Below are 21260 nucleotides of genomic sequence, written 5' to 3' on the forward strand. Positions count from 1 at the left end.
GATTGGAGCCAACAAGCCTTGGTAACAGCAAGTCTCGTGGAAAGTGTAAAAAGTCAGTGGTGCAGACCAGCAAGGTCTGATGGACTCACCCAGCGAAGGTAAGTCAGGGCAGGCCTGGAGCAAACAGGGGAGCTCTTTTGTTTTTTAGAAAAGTCTCCAGGGGACCCACAAGCCAACCGGCAAGGGATCGCGAAGACGCCTCGGGAGGATTCACTTCACAGGGAGCCCACGGTCACTCGGGACGAGGTAGGCCTCTGATCTTCGGTGGAAATCCTGCAGGAGGCTTGGACCACAGGTGGTCCAATGCACAAGTTCATAGAACGTCGTGAAGGGATTGCACTCGACAATAGTGCATGGTACCCGGGTATTGCTGTTCCTTGTCACTCGTGGGGTCTACTTGCCTCAGCTTCGCTGGGGACTCACGATGGCCTTGGAGAAGTCAGGAAATCCACTACCGGGGCTGCAGGGACTTCGGACTCCGGCGGGAGGGGGGAAAGTTTGCGACCATTGATTCAAAGTTTTGGTGCCTGCCAAGCAGGGGAGTCACTCCTTGACTCCAAGGGAGATTCTTCAGTCTTCTAGAGGTAGTGGAACGTCGAAGGTCCAGGATTCTTCTTCAGGGCGTCGTCCAGGGATATCTAGTTTGCAATGGCAAGGGTTCCCTAACTTATACTAAAGGAAAGGGAAGGACTAACTCTATGACCCCACCTCTGGGAGGGTCAGGGAGTGGGTGGCTACACCCACTTCCCTTTGTCCAGTTTCGCGCCAGAGCAGGGACAGGTAGCCCCTGAACCGGTTTGAGCTGGCATATGCACAGAGGAGCCTACTGCTCCCCCAGTGCAGGACTTCAAAGCACTCTAGGAGTGCACCCACCCAGCCCCAATACACTAAATCCTGTCTGGAAGGTGGTTACACCTCCCTGTGACAGGATGCCTATTGTTGGGCCTCCTCCACTGTGAGTTTCGGTCAGCAGAAGGAGGGCAGCCCAGTGTCTGCGCTGGTGGCATCCATTTTGTGATGCCAGGGCTCTTTCAGGATTCTACCGTGTTTCCACAGTAGGTACATGTCTACCCCTCTAGAAGGGTGGGATCATACTCCCACACCAGTTACTGGTGTGGGGGTATGATTCCAAAGCGTTTGACACCAAGCACAACATGTTTTGATGCAGCCATCCCAGAGTTAGCCTTTTACCGCGAGGTTATAATGCACTTAAGAGTATATGGTTTAACCGCATCCACAAACAGCCACAGAGAATAGACACTGAGAGCTGCAGAGGGGTCCTGCTCAGGCAAATGCACCACCTCACATGGAAACCAAGCACCCTGCCCTCAGGATTGACAGGGCCTGCCTTAGGGGTGACTGATAGGATTTTATGTGTGTGCAGGTAGAGATATAGGGTACCTATATCTCAGTAAGGAGTGCTAACACTACCTCCCCCAGGCTGCAGTAGCAGGCCTGTGGTGTCAGATTTAGTCTGCTTCCCAGGAGTGGCATAATACATTCTTCAACCCCTGGTAGGCCTGTGAAGTACCTATACCCTTGGTACCTAAGGTACCATATAGTAGGGGCTCATAAGGTGCCACAGTATCCAATCACTAGTGCATCTTATATGCACTCCAAGTTGTTTAGAGAGAACAGAGAGACTGGGGCCCTGATTAGCAGGGACCCAGCCAGTCTATAGCCAGAAACCAGTGTTAACATCAGAAAAAAGTGGGGGCAACATAAGTGCAGATCCTACTCTCCTACAGTTTCCAATCCCCAAAGCATCTTTAACTCCTGAAGGCACGGCCCCGGTGGTTATACCCACAATGACCTATGAAGATGAGATCAGCTCAAAAGGCCACCTTTGAAATGCACGGACCCTCTCTAAATGTTGTCATGTCTGACATCCTACCCTGGGAGGCTTGATCAGTATCTTTAGTGGGGCCACAACCCTGCCACTTGGAATGCAGGTGCCAATTCCACCCCCTCTTAACCAACACAGGAAGGCCCCTCAGAGTGAGAGGTCTAGAGTATCCTTTGGGCCCCTAGTTTATGGCTGTCTTATCAGAAATACACAGATGTAGCCATTCCCCCAGCAGCCAGCTGTGAAATGGAGACAGGCAGGTAGGCATACAGAGCCATGAGTACAGGCATTCCCACTTTCCCAAAGTGGTATTTCCACCATCATAATGTCAAATTTACTCGCACCACCAGAGCTGGTTCGCCATTACGAACTCATTGATATCAAACACTATACTGACACTCTTCTGAATGCAGGAAGTCCAGCTCAATAGACTTTCCACGGATCCCTCAGGCCAATCTAATTCGAGAAGCAGGCCCTACTGTACTAAACACACTACTCGGTGCCATTCACTACCAGTGTATGTAGCGCACACACAGATGCCCTACCTCTTCCCGACACCGCACCCTGTCCCCAGGGAGTACTCGGATATAGCAAGAGACATGCAGAACCTTGGCAAGTGTCTTCTTAAATGCCAAGCCAAGGAACAGTAACCTGCACACACAGGCCCCGTCATGGCAAAGCTGTGGCACATTTAAAGAGCTACCTCCGTGGGTGGCACAACCAGTTCTGTTGCCCACGCAGGAGGTGCCCTAGGTATATGTCTTACCTCTAGACAAGGTACTTGCTGCTAACTCAATTTAGCCAATCATCTGTACACTAATCACCAGTATGTATATGACAAGCACATCACCTTGGCACTGAATGGCAGTGTAAAAAGCGATCAAAGTCCTTAGGCTATTACATAGATCAGCGGAAAACCAGGAGGGACAAAAGCAAAAAAAAAGTTGAGTGAAAGCACCCTAGAAAGGGCCACCTCCAGCAGAATTTATTAGGATTGGTAAGTTTGATACAAAGGTAACACAGATCTGTGCAGTATGTGCATAAACACATTTATTAAGGAGGACGGTTGGAACCTGGGACCTCTTAACTATCTCACTAGAGATGAGATTGGTAACCCGAAAATACATTGATCCCTCACTTTGGTTCATTTATACCGTTTGGTGATTGGGATTAAATCCCAGTTCCAAAGCTATAAAGTTGGTTCAAGTATTGGTACCACTAAACAGCACATTACACCTATATCCCTTGAAGACTCAAATTCACGTCAAACTTAAATCACATTTTCAGCTCTGAAAATATAATTCAACTATTGGCAATTTATAAATAATGTTCATTACATTTCTTTTCCAGGCCATCTTTTAGAACTCTCATTCCCTCCCGTACAATTATCTTTCTTTCGTATTTTGGCAGATATCTATTAATTACTTTTCTCCACCCTTCGTGTGTTTTCTCTCTGTATCCCTCTTATTTCTCTTCTCTGGCCTCTTCTTGCTTTTTCTGCTCGCTCATCTTGTTCTCCCCTTCCTGCTGAAGTGACAACTAGAGCAGAATGACTATAAGAGTCTCTTGGAGTCCTTAATGTAGGCTTCATATCCTAGCACAATCCTCACCAACACACCGTTGATGAGAGAGTGCAGCAACCCCTTGCAGCATTGTCATACAAGCAGCCCTGGGTGCTTGTGGGCACTCACATATTTGGAAGTCGTGCTGAAGTCTCACTCAAAGCTGCCTAATTCTTCCAAATTATGTGGAAGAACCAGAACTAAACATGTGACGTCTGCTGTGTGCCGAGTAGTACCTGACCATTCTGCAGAGAGCAGACCCTCTTACAGCAAGTGATCCTAAAGATTCCTGTACAGAGAGGAAAGGCCAAGCAGAGTGACTGACAGTCCCGCCAACATCTGCTAAGACAGACACACTTCAAAAAGACACACTGTAGATACGCCTCATACACACACACAGCCTGCAAAGACAACTTTACCCTGTTCACATGCACACACATCCAACCTGCAGAGGTAGATCAAAAACACAGACATGTATGTTCCACTGCTTGAAAGGCCTCCTACCTGGCAGACCCAAGGTCAGTGCACACACACACAATCCCTGCAGCAGACACACAACCTCTGCAGCAGATAATGCTATAAGCCAACCTATGCCACTGAAAACTATTGCAATGACTGAGGTTTTACCTAGACGGAGATATGAAAACAGGGGCAAAGGGGCAGCAGGGGAGCCTTGACGTTCAGCTGCCTGGTGGACATGCTTCTGACACAGGGGTACAGGTGGGCAAGTCAACAAACTGACAGCGAGAGCCGAGCAAAAAGTGTGCACAGATTTCTCATAGAGCGCTAAGATGCAGTGCAATGTGAACAGATTTTTCACAGTGCAGTAAGATGCAGCGCAGTGGCACAAATTCCTCAGTACAGTAAGATGCATTGTAGTGACACAGATTCCTTATAGTGCTGTAAAGTGCAGTGTGCACAGATCTGTCACAGTGCATTAAGATGCAGTGCAGCGTGCAGATTCCTCACAGTGCAGTAAGATGCAGTGCACAGATTCCTCACAGTGCAGTTAGATGCAGTGCAGCATGCACAGATTTCTCGCAGTGAAGTGCAGTGTGCACAGATTTTTCACAGTGCATTAAGATGCAGTGCAGTGTACAGATCCTCTCTTTAAAGCAAATGATGACCACAAACACCCCCAGCGCCAGACGCAAAGCCCCCCCAGAGGTCCCTGGATAGAAGACCCTGGCTCCTGAAGGACATTTCCTCAAGGATTATTCAGTCTATTTCTACAAACACAGCACAAGGTGCTTACAATCTCCTACCTGAGCGGAAACCTGTGCAGACATTTCCAGGCTCTCTCCTCCTCCTATGGCTGGGGTGGGGCAGGTGCAGATTTGGTCTATGAGGGTCTGAAGATGAAGATGACAGCACAGAGAGACAGGGCGTCCTTCCTCCTCTGCAGCTGGCTGGACACAGAGGGAGAGGCCGGAAATGATGTCAACATCTGCTGCTTGTACTGTCTCTGCTACCGCTGACTAGGAACAGGAAACCTTTCTCCATTTCATAGAATGTGCACAGTGGATTTCATCAGCAGGCAGGCGCGCCCTCTGCTGGCTACTTAAAGAACCGTCACATCCAGTCTCCAGGAGTGAATATACACGAATATTCACCATTAATTTTCGCCATGCATGCCATGGTGTAAAGCAGTTTCTGTGATATCGACTGATGGAGCTAAACCTGTTTGTCTATTTCTGTATTACACATGCAGCACAAATGGTGTAATTCATAAGGATTTGTGCGGACTGCTGTGATTTGTGTCTCGAATCAGGAGGCCCGCTGGACGAGAGAGGAGCTCTCTGACCTGGTGGATGTCACCAGCTTCAAAGTACTAGTGTTGCCAGGCGACAGCAACAATCCCAGGGGCCAGGGCAGGTAGGAAATTGAACTAGGGACATGTTGCCACAGCCTCGGCTACCTGTTGGGAGGACGGGCCGGTGTTCGGGGAGCTCAAAACAACGTTACACCCGCAGAAAAGCAATTAGTCATTCCAGCTTTCACCAGCCTTAGTACACCCACTGGGCCCTAGGCTTTTTGATGGCAATCAAACGAGGCAAAGGAGGAACATCACTGGCCCGGCGACCCTCTCCCGGGTCCTGTCTTGTAGGTTGAGAGAGGCCCGAGACAGAATTCCGCTGCCTCACCCTTCATAATTATAGTCAGCTAACAGCAGTCTAGGTCTCAGCCTGGCAGGCTGCTGTATTTGAAAACACACTCACTGACAACTCACAGTAGCAAAATAAAAATCATTCATTATAGCTGAGATTCTGACTGCCACAATGACTTGGCTACTTACATGATTAAAATATAATTGTGAAGCCATGAGACATTTTAATAAGTAAGGGGCTGAGTCACGGGGTAAACCTGCAGTGCTGCCGGCAAGTCCTACCCTCAGCGTTGCGAGTGTGTGGCATTTGAGGAAGTGTTCACTAACATTTGTCAGGGTGTTGGGCAAATTAATGGTAGCTCAGGTCCTCTTCGCCGCTCGCATCACAGCAATGTGGATGAGGATCGATTCCCGGACCCAGAGTTGGCCACGCCTGACTTGCCATTTTGGAGAAGCTGGTCAGAATTGTCATATGCTCACCAGCCCAGCGGTATGGATTCCGTGAGTTACCATGTCACGCACACACAGGCTGAGCCCACCTTTCCTCTTGGTGGGTTGGGCCATACTTTCAGGCTCCAATCCTACTTTTTCACCCTTTCTTTTGCTCTGTGCTCTTGCTTGCACACACACCAATTCAGGGATACCCAACATGGCTGCATGGGCTTTTAATTCAACCTCAGCCCAGGCTGAGGTTTCCAGGTCATTGCCAAGCAGACATGCAGCTGGTAACTTTTGAGAGAACACTACCTGTTTCAGGCCAGTAACTCCCCACTCCCAGCCTAATGTCACCATAGCCATTGGAGGATTAGTGGTAACACTGTCAGCGTTGGTGACTGGGTAAGTACGCCCAATCAAGTATTGCTCAGGGGAAACCAGTGTGTCTCTCACCATAGTGACACTGGCACCTGTATCCCTCAGAGCTTCTAGCCTAGTTCCATTAACCCAAGGGTATTGTAAGTATTTCTTTAAGTTGGGTGGCCACACAGCTACAGTGGCAAATTCAACCTCCCCTTCAGAAACTAGAACTGCTTCCGTGTGCATCCTGATTTGCTCTGGGCACACTGTTGATCCCGTCTGTAGACTTGCCACCCCAGGTGTAGCTGTACTGGTTGCCTTAGGGGACTTGTTGTGGGGGCAAGATTTATCTACAGTTAAGTGTCGCAACTTCTTACAGTTGTTACACCAGGCATTTGAGGGATCAAAGTTCTTCCCCCTTTAGGGCTGAGGTACATAGAGAGTAGTTTGGGACCCACCCCCCTGTACAGGTTTTTGGGGCCTTTTCCAATTCTTGGGGAGAAATTAGACCTAGGTCTGCCAAATTCTGATGCAACTTTTCATTTGTGCAATTACTTAGTATATGTTCCTTCATAAACAAATTGTAAAGTCCAGTAAAATCATGCACATTGTGTCCAGTTAAACAACCATCCAGAGTCTTAACTGAGTAGTCTACAAAATCAATCCAGGACTGGGTCAAGGTTTTGTGAGCCCCCCTGAATCTAATTCTATACTCTCAGTGGTGAGTCCAAATCCCTCAATCAGAGTCTTCCTCATGAGGTCATAGGACCCTGCATCTGGCCCAGAGAGGATCAGAAGCCTGTCTCTGCAGTTACCACAGAACAGTTCCCACAGGAGTGCCCCCCAGAGAGTTTTCTTCACCTTCCTCATTTCACAAGCCCTCTCAAAGGCTGTGAACCATTTTGTGATGTCAGCACCCTCCTCAAATTTAGCAACAGTCCCTTTGGGGTTTTAGGATCAGAGGTTTCCTCCCTGTCCTTAGTTTTAGTAATGCTTCCACCATTGATGGGTGTTAAACCCATCTCCTTTCTTTATTTTTCTAGAACCAGGAGTCTGGACTCTAGATCCAATCTTTTGGCCAGCTTTGCTAAAAAGCTGCCCTTCTCATTGGGGCTATTCCCAATGTCCTCACTGAAGCCTAAGTCACCTGTGTGGCCTCTGGGTCTCCAAGGGTTGAATCTTGGAGTCAAGGGTATGGGGGCCCTTTCCTCCCTAGGGATGACTGGAAGGGGGTCACTATCCCCCTCATCCTCCTCCCTTTCCTCCTCTGACTGGTCATCGCCATGTTCAGAGGGGTGGTCCTTAGCATACTCAGCCAGGCGCTCCTGGAGCCCTTCTTTGGTTGGATGCAGGCCCATTGGTATACTTTTAAGTTTGTTGGTGGTCGCACTAAATCAAAAAGAAAATACAGGCTCTGATTTGGCACTGTGCCTGGAAAAGGTGTCAAGTTGGATGGATGAATCTTACTTGAAGCTAAACGGAGCTAAGACTGAGCTCATGCTCCTGGGTAATTTTACCTCAATGGCTATAAGGTCTTTCTGGCCTAGTTGCTTGGGGACCCCTTCCGCCCCGAAGGAACACATCGAGAGTCTAGGCAAATGGCTTGACTCTAAGCTAGATCTCATAGAACAAGCACACAAGGTGGCAGCTTGCTGCTTTGGAATCCTAAGAATGATAAGAAAGATCCTCCCCGTACTTCCTTTTTCAGCTAAAAAGATACTGGTCCAAGCCTTGGTCTTGTCACGCTTGGACTATGTGAACGCCTTATATTTAGGAACCCCAGCCAAAACTATAAAGAAACTACCGATAGTTCAAAACTGTGCTGCACACCTGCTTATGAACACCCCCAAACGCCATTCTGCTAAACCGTCACTGTCAGCACTACCCTGGTTACCCATTCAAGAACGAGTCCAATTTAAAGCCCTTTGTATCATGCACAAGGCTCTCTCAGGCAAAGGCCCTCAGATTATCAGCAGCATTATTCACCCCTATCGTTCCAATAGATCTCTCAGGTCAGATAATAAACTACTGGCGGCAATTCCAAAAATAAAAAGAACTCGAAGCGGAGGACGTCGCTTCTCAGTCAATGCTGCCAAACTATGGAACCATCTACCCACCAATGTCCGCCTGGAACCTAACTACCTGACTTTTAGAAAACAACTCAAATCCTATTTATTCCCCTAAAAGCTGTGTATAGTCGGAACTGCAATGCTATTAGCGCTGGGATGCTCCCGAGTAGCCATGCGCTCTATAAATGTCCTTTCATTCATTTATTCATAAGGACCTTAACTCCTTGAAAGACAAGTGTAAGTAAGGTGTGAGGTCGAGCTCCTCAACCAGGTCCTGCATGTTATTGTTTTCACTAATAGCTGGGTTCTTTCGAGATATTCTAACCAAACAGTTCTAACCCCCCTACCCTTGACTACAGTGACTTTTATTTTTCTAAAATTCTAAAGGGACTGAAGGAAGGCCCTGACAAGACTTTTAGTAATTTGGAAAAAATGCCAATTTGTAAGAATCTGAATTCTAAAGGCAATTTAAGAGTTCTGTTGTGTGATCAGATGGTAACCAAGTAGTCCAACAAATGCAAGTGTGTATCCCACCGCTGATCCACCAATGTAAGAAAGTGGCTCTGTTTATACTGCACCAAAATAAGGTTCAGTGTGTACTTTTAATCTCCTGAGGCGGAAGCCGGGAGAAACGCTTGCTAGCTTTTAAAGATTTGGGTGTAATATTGTGTGTTTTAACTTACCATTCATTCTCCCTGGGCATCCCCGCACAGCGGACTCTAGCGCTGCCGCGGGTTACTATTTTGCTTGCCGCCATTTCCCCGGAGCACACAGGCCACGCCCACTACCGTCAGGCCACGCCCCCCGCACTAAGGTACTTAAGGCGCGCTGAGTACGAGCACGATCAGAGGACTTTTAATCTCCTGAGGCGGAAGCCGAGAGAAACGCTTGCTAGCTTTTAAACATTTGGGTGTAATATTGTGTGTTTTAACTTACCATTCATTCTCCCTGGGCATCCCCGCGCAGCAGACTCTAGGGCTGCCGCGGGTTACTATTTTGCTTGCCGCCATTTCCCCAGAGCACACAGGCCACGCCCACTACCGTCAGGCCACGCCCCCCCCCCGCACTAAGGTACTTAAGGCGCGCTGAGTACAAGCGCGATCAGCGGACTTTTAATCTCCTGAGGCGGAAGCCGGGAGAAACGCTTGCTAGCTTTTAAACATTTGGGTGTAATATTGTGTGTTTTAACTTACCAGTCATTCTCCCTGGGCATCCCCGCGCAGCGGACTCTAGCGCTGCCGCGGGTTATTATTTTGCTTGCCGCCATTTCCCCGGAGCACACAGGCCACGCCCCCTCCCGCATATTATAAAATATGTGCATTTCCCGGACGCGCAGCGGACGAGCGCAACGGGCGCGCCTAAGGCAAGCCCGTCTGCGCCCGTCTGCGCCTGGACAGGGCCGAGGGCCATGCCCCCTACATCTCAGCCACAATATGTCAGGCATTATAGCGCGGAAGCTCTGCTTAGTATGAGGTCTTTGGGAACCGATTGTTGCTCGCACCTCTATCACGCTACGGAGCTTCCAGTGATCTGTCCGAGGTGTAAACAAATCCTCAAACCTACTCAGGTTCGGGATGTGAAACAGGATTACTGTATGTTTTTGCTAAATTGCAGGTCCCTGCCAAAACATAGGGTGGAAATTGCCCTTTAGTTAGAGGAACGCATGCCAGATGCAGTTTTTCTCACTGAAACGTGGCTTGCGTCGGACTCTGATCCTGTCTTAGTGACAGTCCTCCCTCCAGGCTTCCAAATTACTCGGCTGGATCGTCCTGAAGGGAGAGGAGGAGGCCTAGCCATTATATATAAAGAGCAATACCACTGTCGAGTCATTTCTGAAGTAATTCCAGAATGCGAGAGCTTAGCATTCAGTCTGGAATTCTCCCCTAACAACTGCTTCTCAGGCACGGTCATATATCGCCCCCCGGGACCCCCTAAACAGTTTCACAATCTTCTTCCGTCGATTGTGGCTGAACGGGTTAGCACTGCCTCTAATTATACTCTGCTAGGGGACCTTAATTTTCATTTTGATACTACTCTGGACCGCACTGCTATGACACTTGTAGATGATCTAGCTGCACTACAATTAGTCCAACGAGTGAAAGCACCTACTCACATTAAAGGCCACTTACTGGACCCTGTGTTCAGTAACTGTACAGACCTTGTGGCCGGGCCGCCTATTTCCCTCCCTTGGACTGACTATCTACTTGTGCCTTTCACCTGGACCACACTCAAGCCACTACCTCTAGACCCACTGTAAGGAATGCCAGATCTTGGGTGCGGCTACCTGTCGATGCCTGGGCAAGTAGACTAGCGACTGACCAGCCCTCCTACAATGAGGACCCATGTTTGGCCAATCAGGAATTTGAAGACTGGATCGCACAATCCCTTGAAGCCACTCTCCCCTTGGGTAGAATCACGTTGAAACGTTCTCAAAAAACGGCGCCCTGGTATTCAGAGGCGCTTAGGGAAAAGAAACGCCACTGCAGGAAAATAGAAAGACGGTGGCGTTTAGACTACTCTTTGGAGGAAAAGCCCAATATAGAAAGGCAATTAAAATCAATAAAACCGAGGTCAAATCTGCCCAATCTGTATACTTTTCTGATAAAATTATACAAGCCAAGTGCAAGCCTAAGGAAATTTTTCAAATATTGAAAAATCTTACTAAACTTCCCTCTTCTAGCATGCATCAGGACAAAACAACAGCCCACTGCAATGACTTGGCAGAATTTTTCCACCAGAAAGTTAATAAAATCTATTCATCTTTCCCCTCTATAGCAATGGTTTCCATAGCTCAGGGCCAGACAAATTTGGGGGATACTCCATCTCAATCCTTGATAACATTGAATCACTTTCCTCCACTAGACCCTGAATCTTTGGATTCTATAGCCCGCAAGGTAAAATCTGGGTCTCCGTGTGATCCAGCACCTCCAGAAGTCATGATGTTGGCATCTCAGGTTATCCTACCGACCATCATGGACCTCCTGAATGCCTCCATCATCTCTGGTACTGTTCCTCCTGCCTGGAAGCGGGCCATGGTTCGGGCTCTGTTAAAAAAACCTAATCTGGACCCCACTGATTTCAGTAATTACCGGCCGATTTCTCTACTTCCATGGGTGAGCAAAATTCTCGAGAGATACATCAACCTCCATCTGGTGAATTTTCTCGAGAATAACCAGCTGTTAGACGCCACCCAGACGGGTTTCAGACCCAGACATGGAACAGAGACTGCCCTACTGGCAGTCACTGAGGAAACCAGAAAAATCTTAGATCAAGGGGGATCAGTGGCAGTGATCCTCCTTGATCTAAGTGCGGCATTCGATACGGTCAGCCACGACACCCTGCTGAGCCGTCTCTCGAGTGTCGGAATACTTGATGGAGCATGGCTATGGCTCAAATACTTTTTGAGTGACAGATCCTTCCAAGTTTTTGATGGAGATACAGTATCCACGAACAGACCTTTGAGGTGTGGAGTCCCACAGGGCTCCTCCTTAAGCCCCGCGCTTTTTAACATCTACATGAGACCACTGGCTGAGGTTGTCCGTCCGTTTGGGGTTAAAATAATTTCTTACGCGGACGACACCCAGCTAGTGGTCTCCTTGGCGCAGGAGCCTGGCCTGTCATCTTCAGGTGGGCTATTAAAATGCTTAGAGGAGGTAAAGGGATGGATGACTTCCTCTTCCCTTAAGCTCAATGGGGACAAAACTGAGCTGATGTTCCTGGGCCCCACAAATCCCACCTTTTTCAACTCCTTGTGGCCCCCTTGTTTAGGTGCCCCCCCTATACCCAAGGACAATATTAAGAGCCTTGGGGTTTGGCTTGATAAAACCCTCTCATTTAACACCCAGGCTACTAAACTCTCGGCTACCTGCTTCGGACTTCTTAGGATGTTGAAGAAAGTCCTCCCTCTTCTACCTGTGGAGGCAAAGCAGGTGGCCATTCAAGGCTTGATTCAGTCCTGTTTAGACTTCAACAATGTCCTTTATCTCGGTGCCCCGGAACACACCTTGCGCAAACTACAGATAGTTCAGAATTGTGCGGCTCGCACACTGCTCCAGCTGCCGCGCAGACAGTCAGCCAAACCTGGACTGAGCAGGCTGCATTGGCTACCAGTGCGAGAAAGAATCACCTTTAAGGCCATGTGTATTTCTCACCAGGCCTTTTGGGACACAGGACCGATGATTGTCCGGGACCTAGTAAAACAGTACCAACCCAGCAGAAACCTCCGCTCTAGCCAGGCATGTATGGCCATAGTCCCCAGAATAAAAAAGGTAAGAGCTGGCGGCAGGACGTTCGCCTACAACGGCGCTAAGACATGGAATTCACTTCCTCTTCATCTTCATCTTAGGTCCAACTCCAACCTCTACTCTTTTCGAAAACAGCTGAAGACTTTTTTGTTTAATGCCCCTCATTAACTTCCTGTTATTTTTTTCCTCTGGCAAGCAACTCACTCTGGCCTCTAGCGCTTGGACGCCTCTGGGCAGCAACCGTGCTATATAAATTTACTTTTCATTTCATTTCATTTCATTTCAGAGTCCACATTCCCCAGAGGTTTGGCAGAGGTTAAAGTTAGATATAACCTTACTCTCTAAAGTGGTAGCTTGGTCGAGCAGTAAGGCAGTATCAGAGGACAGTGTAAAGCATTTGTTGTACACATTCAGGCAGCAAATGGTCTCACACACTCAAGAATTGAAATCTAAGCTAATTGGTTTGTAGGTAAAAATATATTGTTGTTTAATTTTAGAACTACAAGCAGGAATAAAAATACTTTCTCAGACTGAGATGCTATAGTTGTATACTTTCAATAAGCAATAGACTTTTCAACGCAATAGATACAGTTGTTGCAATATGCTACACAATCCTAACACAATAATAACATTGAGCTCAATGGGAATTTTAAGCAAACTGTAATAACAATTACTTTATGTCGGTTTTTCTTACTCAGGGCTGGATCCTGGATTCAGCCCTGGTGCATCTCCTGTAAACAGTTGAAAGAAATCGTTTTTGTAAAACAGGCGATTTTTAAGGAATATTGCAAAGTTGCAAAAATCGACACTTCAAAGAATTTCTGGTGAAAACCAGGCAATGTTATCCTATGGGGGAAAATCAGGTTATCTGAAAATCACAGTTGTAATTACTTTTTAGGGTCAGTGCTGGGCACCAAAATCCAGCACTGGGATCTCTCCTAGTAACAGGTGAGTAATTTCATTTTCGTTGATCGGATGATTTCTAGTGAATATTTCAATGTTTCAAAACTCGACACAGAAGAAACCAGTCAATTTTACCCTATGGAGAAAATGTAGGTTATCGGCTTTCAGGTAAATACTCGACGGGTAGTGTTAATGTTCTGGGGTTAGACTCAGGGGTCTCCCGGTTTCAGGTAGGTACAGTGGTTACACCCTCAGCGGCACAGGGGCAGCCAGGTGCAGAGAGAGTAGGACCAATGTTAGCCTATGGTGGGTAGGGGGCCTTTGGTTGGTGGCTGCTACCAGGCAGGCCACGCGGCTGTGGGAGCTGAGCTCCTGGTCACTTACACAGGGCAAGTGGGGAAGTAGAATAGAACAGATGCTGCACTTCCAGAGGCACTCGGGCGGCTGGGTGCAGGGTGCTTTTGAGCCGTCGGGCGCTCAATGGATTTCAATGGGAAAGCTGTGTGATGAACAAAGGCTGCAAGCTCCATGACGGAGATTCTTCAGGTGCCACCACCACTTAGAGAGGTAAGTTGGGAAGCTGTAGGTTAGGTAGGCAGCTAGGAGTTGGGCACAGGAGGCCGCAGGGTGCCAGGTGCAGGGGTGTCTTTTGGCATCGGGAAATCTTACACTCTGCTGGTCGCGGTTGGGGGGTCCCTGGAGTTGAGACTGCAGGCGTCGTCAGGAGCGTCGAGGAGGGTCCTTGGGTGCTGGATTCTTGGTCACAGTTGCAGGGGGACGTCTTTGTGGTCTTTGTTTACTCAGGCACAGGCCGGAAAAGCTGTGTGATGAACAAAAGCTGCAAGCTCGGGGATGGAGATTCTTCAGGTGCGACCACCACTTCGAGAGGTAAGTTGGGAAGCTGTAGGTTAGATAGGCACCCAGGAGTTGGGCACAGGGGGCCACAGGGTGCAGGGTGCAGGGCTGTCTTTTGGCATCGGGAAATCTTACCCTCTGCTGGTTGCGTTTGGGGGGTCCCTGGAGTTGAGGCTGCAGGCATCGTCAGGAGCGTCACGGAGGGTGCTTGGGTGCTGGATTCTTGGTCACAGTCGCCACGGGGATGTCCTCATGGTCTTTGTTCACTCAGGCACAGGTCGGGCTCGGCAGGTGCAGAGTGTGCTGGATTCGCGGCTCCTGGCTGGCACTAGGGGTTGTTGCTGTTTGAGCAGAACCACTGCTCGTGGGAGTCCCAGTCTTTAGATGAGCAAGGCAGTCAGGTCCTACGGGGATTTTGAGGTTGCTGACCACTGGAGATGCCGGGGTTTAGCAGGAGCAGGAGCAGGCTCGAGGTTCGACAGGCCGGTAGGGCTGGGGCCAAGTCAGTTGGTGTCATCCTCTTGTTAGCAGCTGCACGGCAGGTCTTCTTTCTTCTTGTTCTTCTTGGTAGTTTCGGAATCTGGATCTGAGGAAGGAAGGTTCAGGGTGCCCCTAAAAACTAAATTTAGGGGTGTTACAGGTAGGGAAAGGTCAGGGAGCAATGGGGCCCTTTCCTGGGGTGAGTACACCCCCTATCCTGCCACTCTCCAGTGGGAGGGGGGCAGGAGCCTAGTCTTGATTGGGTAGGGCTCCCCATCCTCAAGATGGCGAGAGCCTGTGTAGTGAAGACAGGGTTTTGCCTGCACACATTGCTATGTTAGTATAAACGTTTTAGATGTTAACGCCATCTTTCCACTTTGCTGCTTTTGCACACGACACTACTGGTAGCTGTTATTATAAGTAAAACTGCTTGCTTGCTTTTTCTTCACATGAGAACGGTCTGTTGTTCACATCCCTAGACGTGCACCGCGACCTTAGTCTGAACACTGTGTGCAGAAACCGTCATGGTCAAATAACAATGTATGCTGTTGAATTCAGGTTGATCGGCCCACGCTCTAGACACAACAAGCACACAGCTGCAAATATCTGAAACTCGGGTTCCTTTAATATTGCATTGCATGCATGATTCACACACACTTGGAGAAAACCTTGCCAGACACAGAGAGCAGTGCTGATTCTGTGATGTGATTCACCTAAGCTGATCTTGGAGTTATGGGGTTCCCCATTCAAACCTAGAGACCTTCTATGATTATTATAAAATTAGCTTATTAGCTAGAGGAGGGTGGTACACCAGGTATTATAGGACCTGTTTCCACTATCATTATAATATGATTTCTCCCTTTGTTTTTTATGGTATTGTAACAACGCTGATGGTTTTATTTCTAATCATTTGTCTGCCTATGTTAGCCAAAGTACTGCACCTTAGAGCACGTAGTTAAAAATAAACATTTCAAACTTTTCCGTGTCTCTGGTTACTCACGTTGTGGACTGATATGAGAACAATAACGAAAAGTTATTCTTGAGAGTTTTCTAAGTCGCTTGTTCTGTGTTGTCTAATCATTGGTAGCTTCGATATGAAACGGAGAATGAATGAGACACTGATGCTAGTCGGATAGGGGTTCTAGGTACTGAGGTGAGTTTTTTGGTACACCACAATTCACTGAGGTCCTGGTTTCCTGCACATAGTTCTGTGCATGAGCAGAATCCCCGCAACATGGCGCACCTAACATTTTGGTCTTATGATTGAGACGCCTTAGTAGTGCTTATATTTGTCCTCAACACCCTCCCAATCCTAGCAGCCCATGTTTAAAATGCCCAAAATACTGCTGCCTAGTCACGGTGTTTTGGGCATTTTAAACATTTTTTGTTTAAGTAGAGGAAATGGGTTGGTTATACGGAAGGAGGATCAGTGAAAGTAAGGCGAAGGCTGCTAGGATTGGGAGGGTTAAAAATGCAAGGTCACAGATTATTTTACGTTTTTCAGCAAATAATGGGTGTTATTTTGCGCTCACAATGGTGTGGCTTTAATAAGTGGGGTGATTTACTGAATATGTATTATCGACACATGTTTTCACAAAAAATACAAGAAGTGTATTATTGAAAGATGAGTTGAAGTTCTATAATGTTAATATTCATGAATTTTCTACATTATAGATATCCCTGAAGAAGGGATTTCATCCCGAAAGAATAAAATACGTGACATTTGGATACCATCTGGCCTCCTGTGTTTGAATGAACGATCTTTCATTGGACTGAAATGAGTAAAATGAATTGAAGATATTTCAAAAATGGCAGTAAAAAGTTATGGATTAATGGAAAAGTATAAGAAGAATAAGAATATCAGGATTTAATAGATTGGACTCATGGAATTAGTGGCAGTGCTGCCGGTATTGGAGCTGCAACAGGTTCCACAGTTTTTGAACAGAACAGAACAGCCATACGGAAGTATTTCCGAATGCTGCAGAGGGGCTCAGCTCATGCTTGGGCACCCTCTCACATAAAACCAAGCACTCTGCCTTCAGGATTGTCAAGGCCTGCCATAGGAGTGGCTTATAGGTTTATATGTGTCTGTATAAGGTAGTGATATAGGTAGCCTATACCACAGTAAGGGGTGCTCGCACACCCTTACCCAGGTTGCAGTAGCAGACCTGTGGTGCCATTTTGGAGTGCTTCCCAGGGGTGGCATAATACATGCTGCAGCCCCTGGTAGGCCTCTGAGGTACCTATGCCCTAGGTACATAGTATACCATATATTAGGGGCTTATAAGGCACTCCAGAATCCAATTAGATATGTACCTAATGTACATGGAAACCATTTTACAGAGAAAGCAGATAGACTGGGGCCCTGAATAGCAGGATCCCAGTCCAACTAAGTCATAAACAAGCAAAACACCAGGAAAAAAGTGGGGGCAACCATATAGTCAGATTCCACCTTCCAACAGATATTTATCTCACAGATGACGAATTATGACCGCATCTGTGTCGCGTTGACCGCATCATTGTCATGTTTGCGGACTTCGGTTACAAATCTAACTTTGCAAAATCACACATTGCAGAGTATACAGTGTTGTTTTTGGGCTATGAACTCAACAATGAAGGTCGAGGTTTAGCACCTCACTTCCTGGAGAAGTACGCATAATTGCGCGCTCCAACAACTCTGAAAAAACTACAATCTTTGCTGGGTTTTTTAAATTTCGGGCGTACTTACATTCTTGATTATGCCCAGGGTATCAAGCCGCAATATGCCTTCGGGCAACCTACTTTTACCAAATCAAGTTGGCTGCCAGAACATCCAGCGATACTGCACTCTTTGCAGGCTGATCTTCTTGCTTCTAAATACTTATTGACACATGATAACCACATAAACCTGGTCATCAGAATTGTACCTGGCGCAGTGGGTTTCACGTACTTGACATTTAATGAAGGGGACACACCCCTATTGCTTACAAGTCACACTTGTACACTTCTGCTGAAATGCGCTTTTCCACCGTCAAGAAGGTGTTAACTGCAGTACAGATGGCGATTCTAAAAGAGAGAGCGCTATCGCAAGGGAAACGCATGTTGGTTGTCACATCGTATCCTGCTCTTGAGCCACTGATGAAGGCCACTGTACCGAATTCTAAAGCTTTGCATCCACGTTGGATACAATGGGCCACTTCTTTGACGTCTCCGGATGTCACTTTCATCTTTGATGCCTCATTGCCGCCGGGACACTCCTGGGAGTAGCCGTGCGCTCTACAAATACCCAACTAACATAACATAACATAACATTGCAGACTCAGGAGTATTTGCAGTATGAATTTGTTCATCCAGCTCCTCTGTCCTTGTGCCCGCTTGAGGATTACCATTGTATCATTTACACTGACGGTTCGGCGCAACCGGCGACGGATTTTAAGCATGCTTATTCAGCGGCCTGCGCAATAGTGGCTGGTACTTTTGTAAATGGAGAATTCAAGTCTGATATCGTGCATACGCAGACATTGGGTGATTGTACAGCCCAGTTGGCAGAGCTACGGGTTCTGGTGCTTGCACTGGAGTTTGCTGATCCTCGAGTGACTACTCTTATTGTGAGTGACTCATACTACTATGTACCGTCTTTCAATCACAATTTATTCTTTTGGTCTCAAAATGAATATCGTGATTCCAAAGGTAGCACAATCAAAAATAAAATGCTTTGGGTTCGAGTCGCAGAACTTAAACAACGTCTGCCTCTCGTTAATGTAATTCATACTCATGGTCACCAGCGCTTAGGGGTACACGCTGTTGGCAACAGTTTAGCTGACAAAGCAGCGAAAACAGCAGTGGCATCATATCTGGTAGCAGCAGTTACAAGATCCAAAAGTAAAATTGATGATGACATCTTGGCAGCCATTGCTGCAACAGAGAAGGGTGTAATTACCCTCAAGGTTTCCCTTCTAAATACTCTTATCATTTAAGTCCTGATAAAGTTCTCTATGTGAGAATTAACGACGTTGGTGACAGGTTGATTCCCAACGCAGACCGCAGACTAGCCTTGATAACAGCCGCTCACAAAGGTATGACTTCAGCCCATGCTGGCGTCTCAGCGACTGTTACTATCTTACAACAGCGTTGCTGGTGGCGCGGATTGTATAAACAGAATTGTTTTTATGTCCTTACTTGTGACATTTGCCAGCAGATTAAACCTTCGACTGCTGCGCGTCCACCTCAAACACAGTTGTACACCACTTGGGTATGTTTATTTAGATCACTGCGGTCCTTTCTCCTCTGATACTGCGTATAAGTACATCTTAGTTGCAGTGGATTCGTGCACACGTTTTCTATGGCTCTGGCCACAAAGGAGTGTTGATGCTCGAACTGCCATCAGGGATTTGCGTGTCTTTGTGGGAATTTTTGCATGTGGTACCCTCCAATCGGACCAGGGTCCAGCGTTTGCCTCTAAGGCGTACAAGGATGCCATGAGGTCTTTGGGGGTCCAAGTCAAATTTTCGTCTCCATATCGGCCTGAGGGCAATAGTGTTGTGGAACGAATGAACCATGACTTAAAGCAATCCTTGACAGCTATGGTTTAGGTACTGGCAGGAACTGGTTGGCCCATTTGTATAGCATTCAACGTGCACTTAATAATCTCCCTAGAAGGTCTCTGGGTGGTCGGATCCCATACGAAATGCTCTTTGGCATAAAAATGTTTGTCCCGGACCTTGATGGTCTAGACATGGATAATCATTCTGCTATGTTACAGAATCTACAAGAGACTCTAGACAGTCTTGCAAAGGAACACTTGCCCTCCACAACTGATGCTACACTTCAGATTCCGGTAGTCGGCTGGCTACCTCAAGTTGGTGACCTGGTCCATGAGAAGGTGGAGAACAAGAAGGAGTTCGGCCGCTCTTATCGTGCACCCGTTCCAGTGCTTGGCGTGAAGGGTGCAAGAACAGTCATTTTACCTCCACTTCCTGGTTGCAAGGATAACAGGTACATCTCCATTGAGAATGTCACACTACAATGAGTGGCCGATTCTTCTTAGTATGACTCCAGCGGTCTCTTGTCCAGCGATGCTGAAAAATTCTGTTTTGGCTCCAGCAAATACCAACAGGCCTGACATTGCCATCGAGATGCATACAGTTACTAATCCTTTATTGATTCCACCGGCTGGTGGTCCCCATGAAGATACTGAGTATACTTATCCCACAGATGTGTCGTTGCCTGGTGTGCAAACAAGTGCAGTTGACCAGTCACGTTTTTCATTTGACACTAACTCTACAAAATCGAGTGCCCCATCGAAAATTTCTATTTTTGCTGTTTGGTTTAAAAGACATTTTTTAATTCCCCCTTGGACTTACATTTGGCTGGTGCTCATATCTATATCTTTGTTCATGTCCTTGGATTTGTGGTTGTCTTTTTCCGTCTGGTGAATGGACACTATTTAACCTGAAAGCTCTGCAATTGGATTAATTGATGGAACTTTGGCACCCCACTCCTCATCACACATCATGAAGAGGGACCAGACTTTTGTTAATATTACTGCCTGGCCTGTGTTAGATGGGATTGTATGGAATGCTGTCAAATTTCAAATTCATGGCCCCACAGAGGTCATTAATGTCCCCAATGTACTTCGTGTTTCTATGGGGCATGTTGTGAAACAGAACATAAGCTCTGATGATTGGGATGTCTAAGCCGTAGAGGCTGTTTTTTCTGATTTGAAATATTATGCCGCTTCTGATGCTGAAGATTAGTATTAAGACTCAGCAAATTATGGAGAGTTATTTTGTTATCAAACATTATGGCAATCATTTCCTACATAGAGCGAATACATTTAGGAATATCGTTAATTATACACAATGGGAACATTGTCCAGCTCCCATTGAAGGCAGCTCCAAAACCCTAGTACATTTTTTTTACATATTTTACTGATTTCAGTGTATCTAAACTTGAAGCCTTTTATTTTACAATGGCTGCTGAGTCAGCTTCCAAAGTTAGATTGACCCATACTAAATTATTGTATTCGAAATACTTTATGGATGACTTAGCTATAGGGGGCTATGAACTGTGGAAAGATACAATTGATCTTAAATCTGTTTGGGGTTCTAAAACCTGGCAGGTGCAATGCTCTGAGGCTTTGCATCATGCGTGCCTTATCCGGAACCATATGTTATTTTTGAATTCTACTATTTTTCAGACCACCTGCTTTAGATTGGCTACTTCTAAAAAGATGAACGCTCCTCCTGTTCCTGATCTGGGCGCTTATCCAACCTGGGATAATGACACTGATATGTCCCTTGATGAATTGCAGTCCCTGATTACTAATACATCATTTAATATTTCCACCCTGTATCCTCAAGGATGGTTATTATGGCAGAAAAGTTCAGATTCATGTCAACATCCATTTCTGGGTCTAAT

General features: G+C 46.9%; 1 protein-coding gene across 1 annotated transcript in view; it reads right to left on the reverse strand.

The window, feature by feature from the left end:
• LOC146839500 (uncharacterized) overlaps window positions 1-4822 on the reverse strand; it is a 56912-nt gene extending 52090 nt beyond the window's left edge. Inside the window, exon 1 of the mRNA XM_085651558.1 lies at window positions 4674-4822. The gene's annotated coding sequence lies outside the window, so the exon portion shown is untranslated. The remainder of the gene's footprint in view (window positions 1-4673) is intronic.
• Between the last annotated feature and the right edge of the window lie 16438 nt (window positions 4823-21260).

This window comes from Triturus cristatus, chromosome 4_1, assembly GCF_964204655.1.
Source record: "Triturus cristatus chromosome 4_1, aTriCri1.1, whole genome shotgun sequence".
NCBI lineage: Eukaryota > Metazoa > Chordata > Amphibia > Caudata > Salamandridae > Triturus > Triturus cristatus.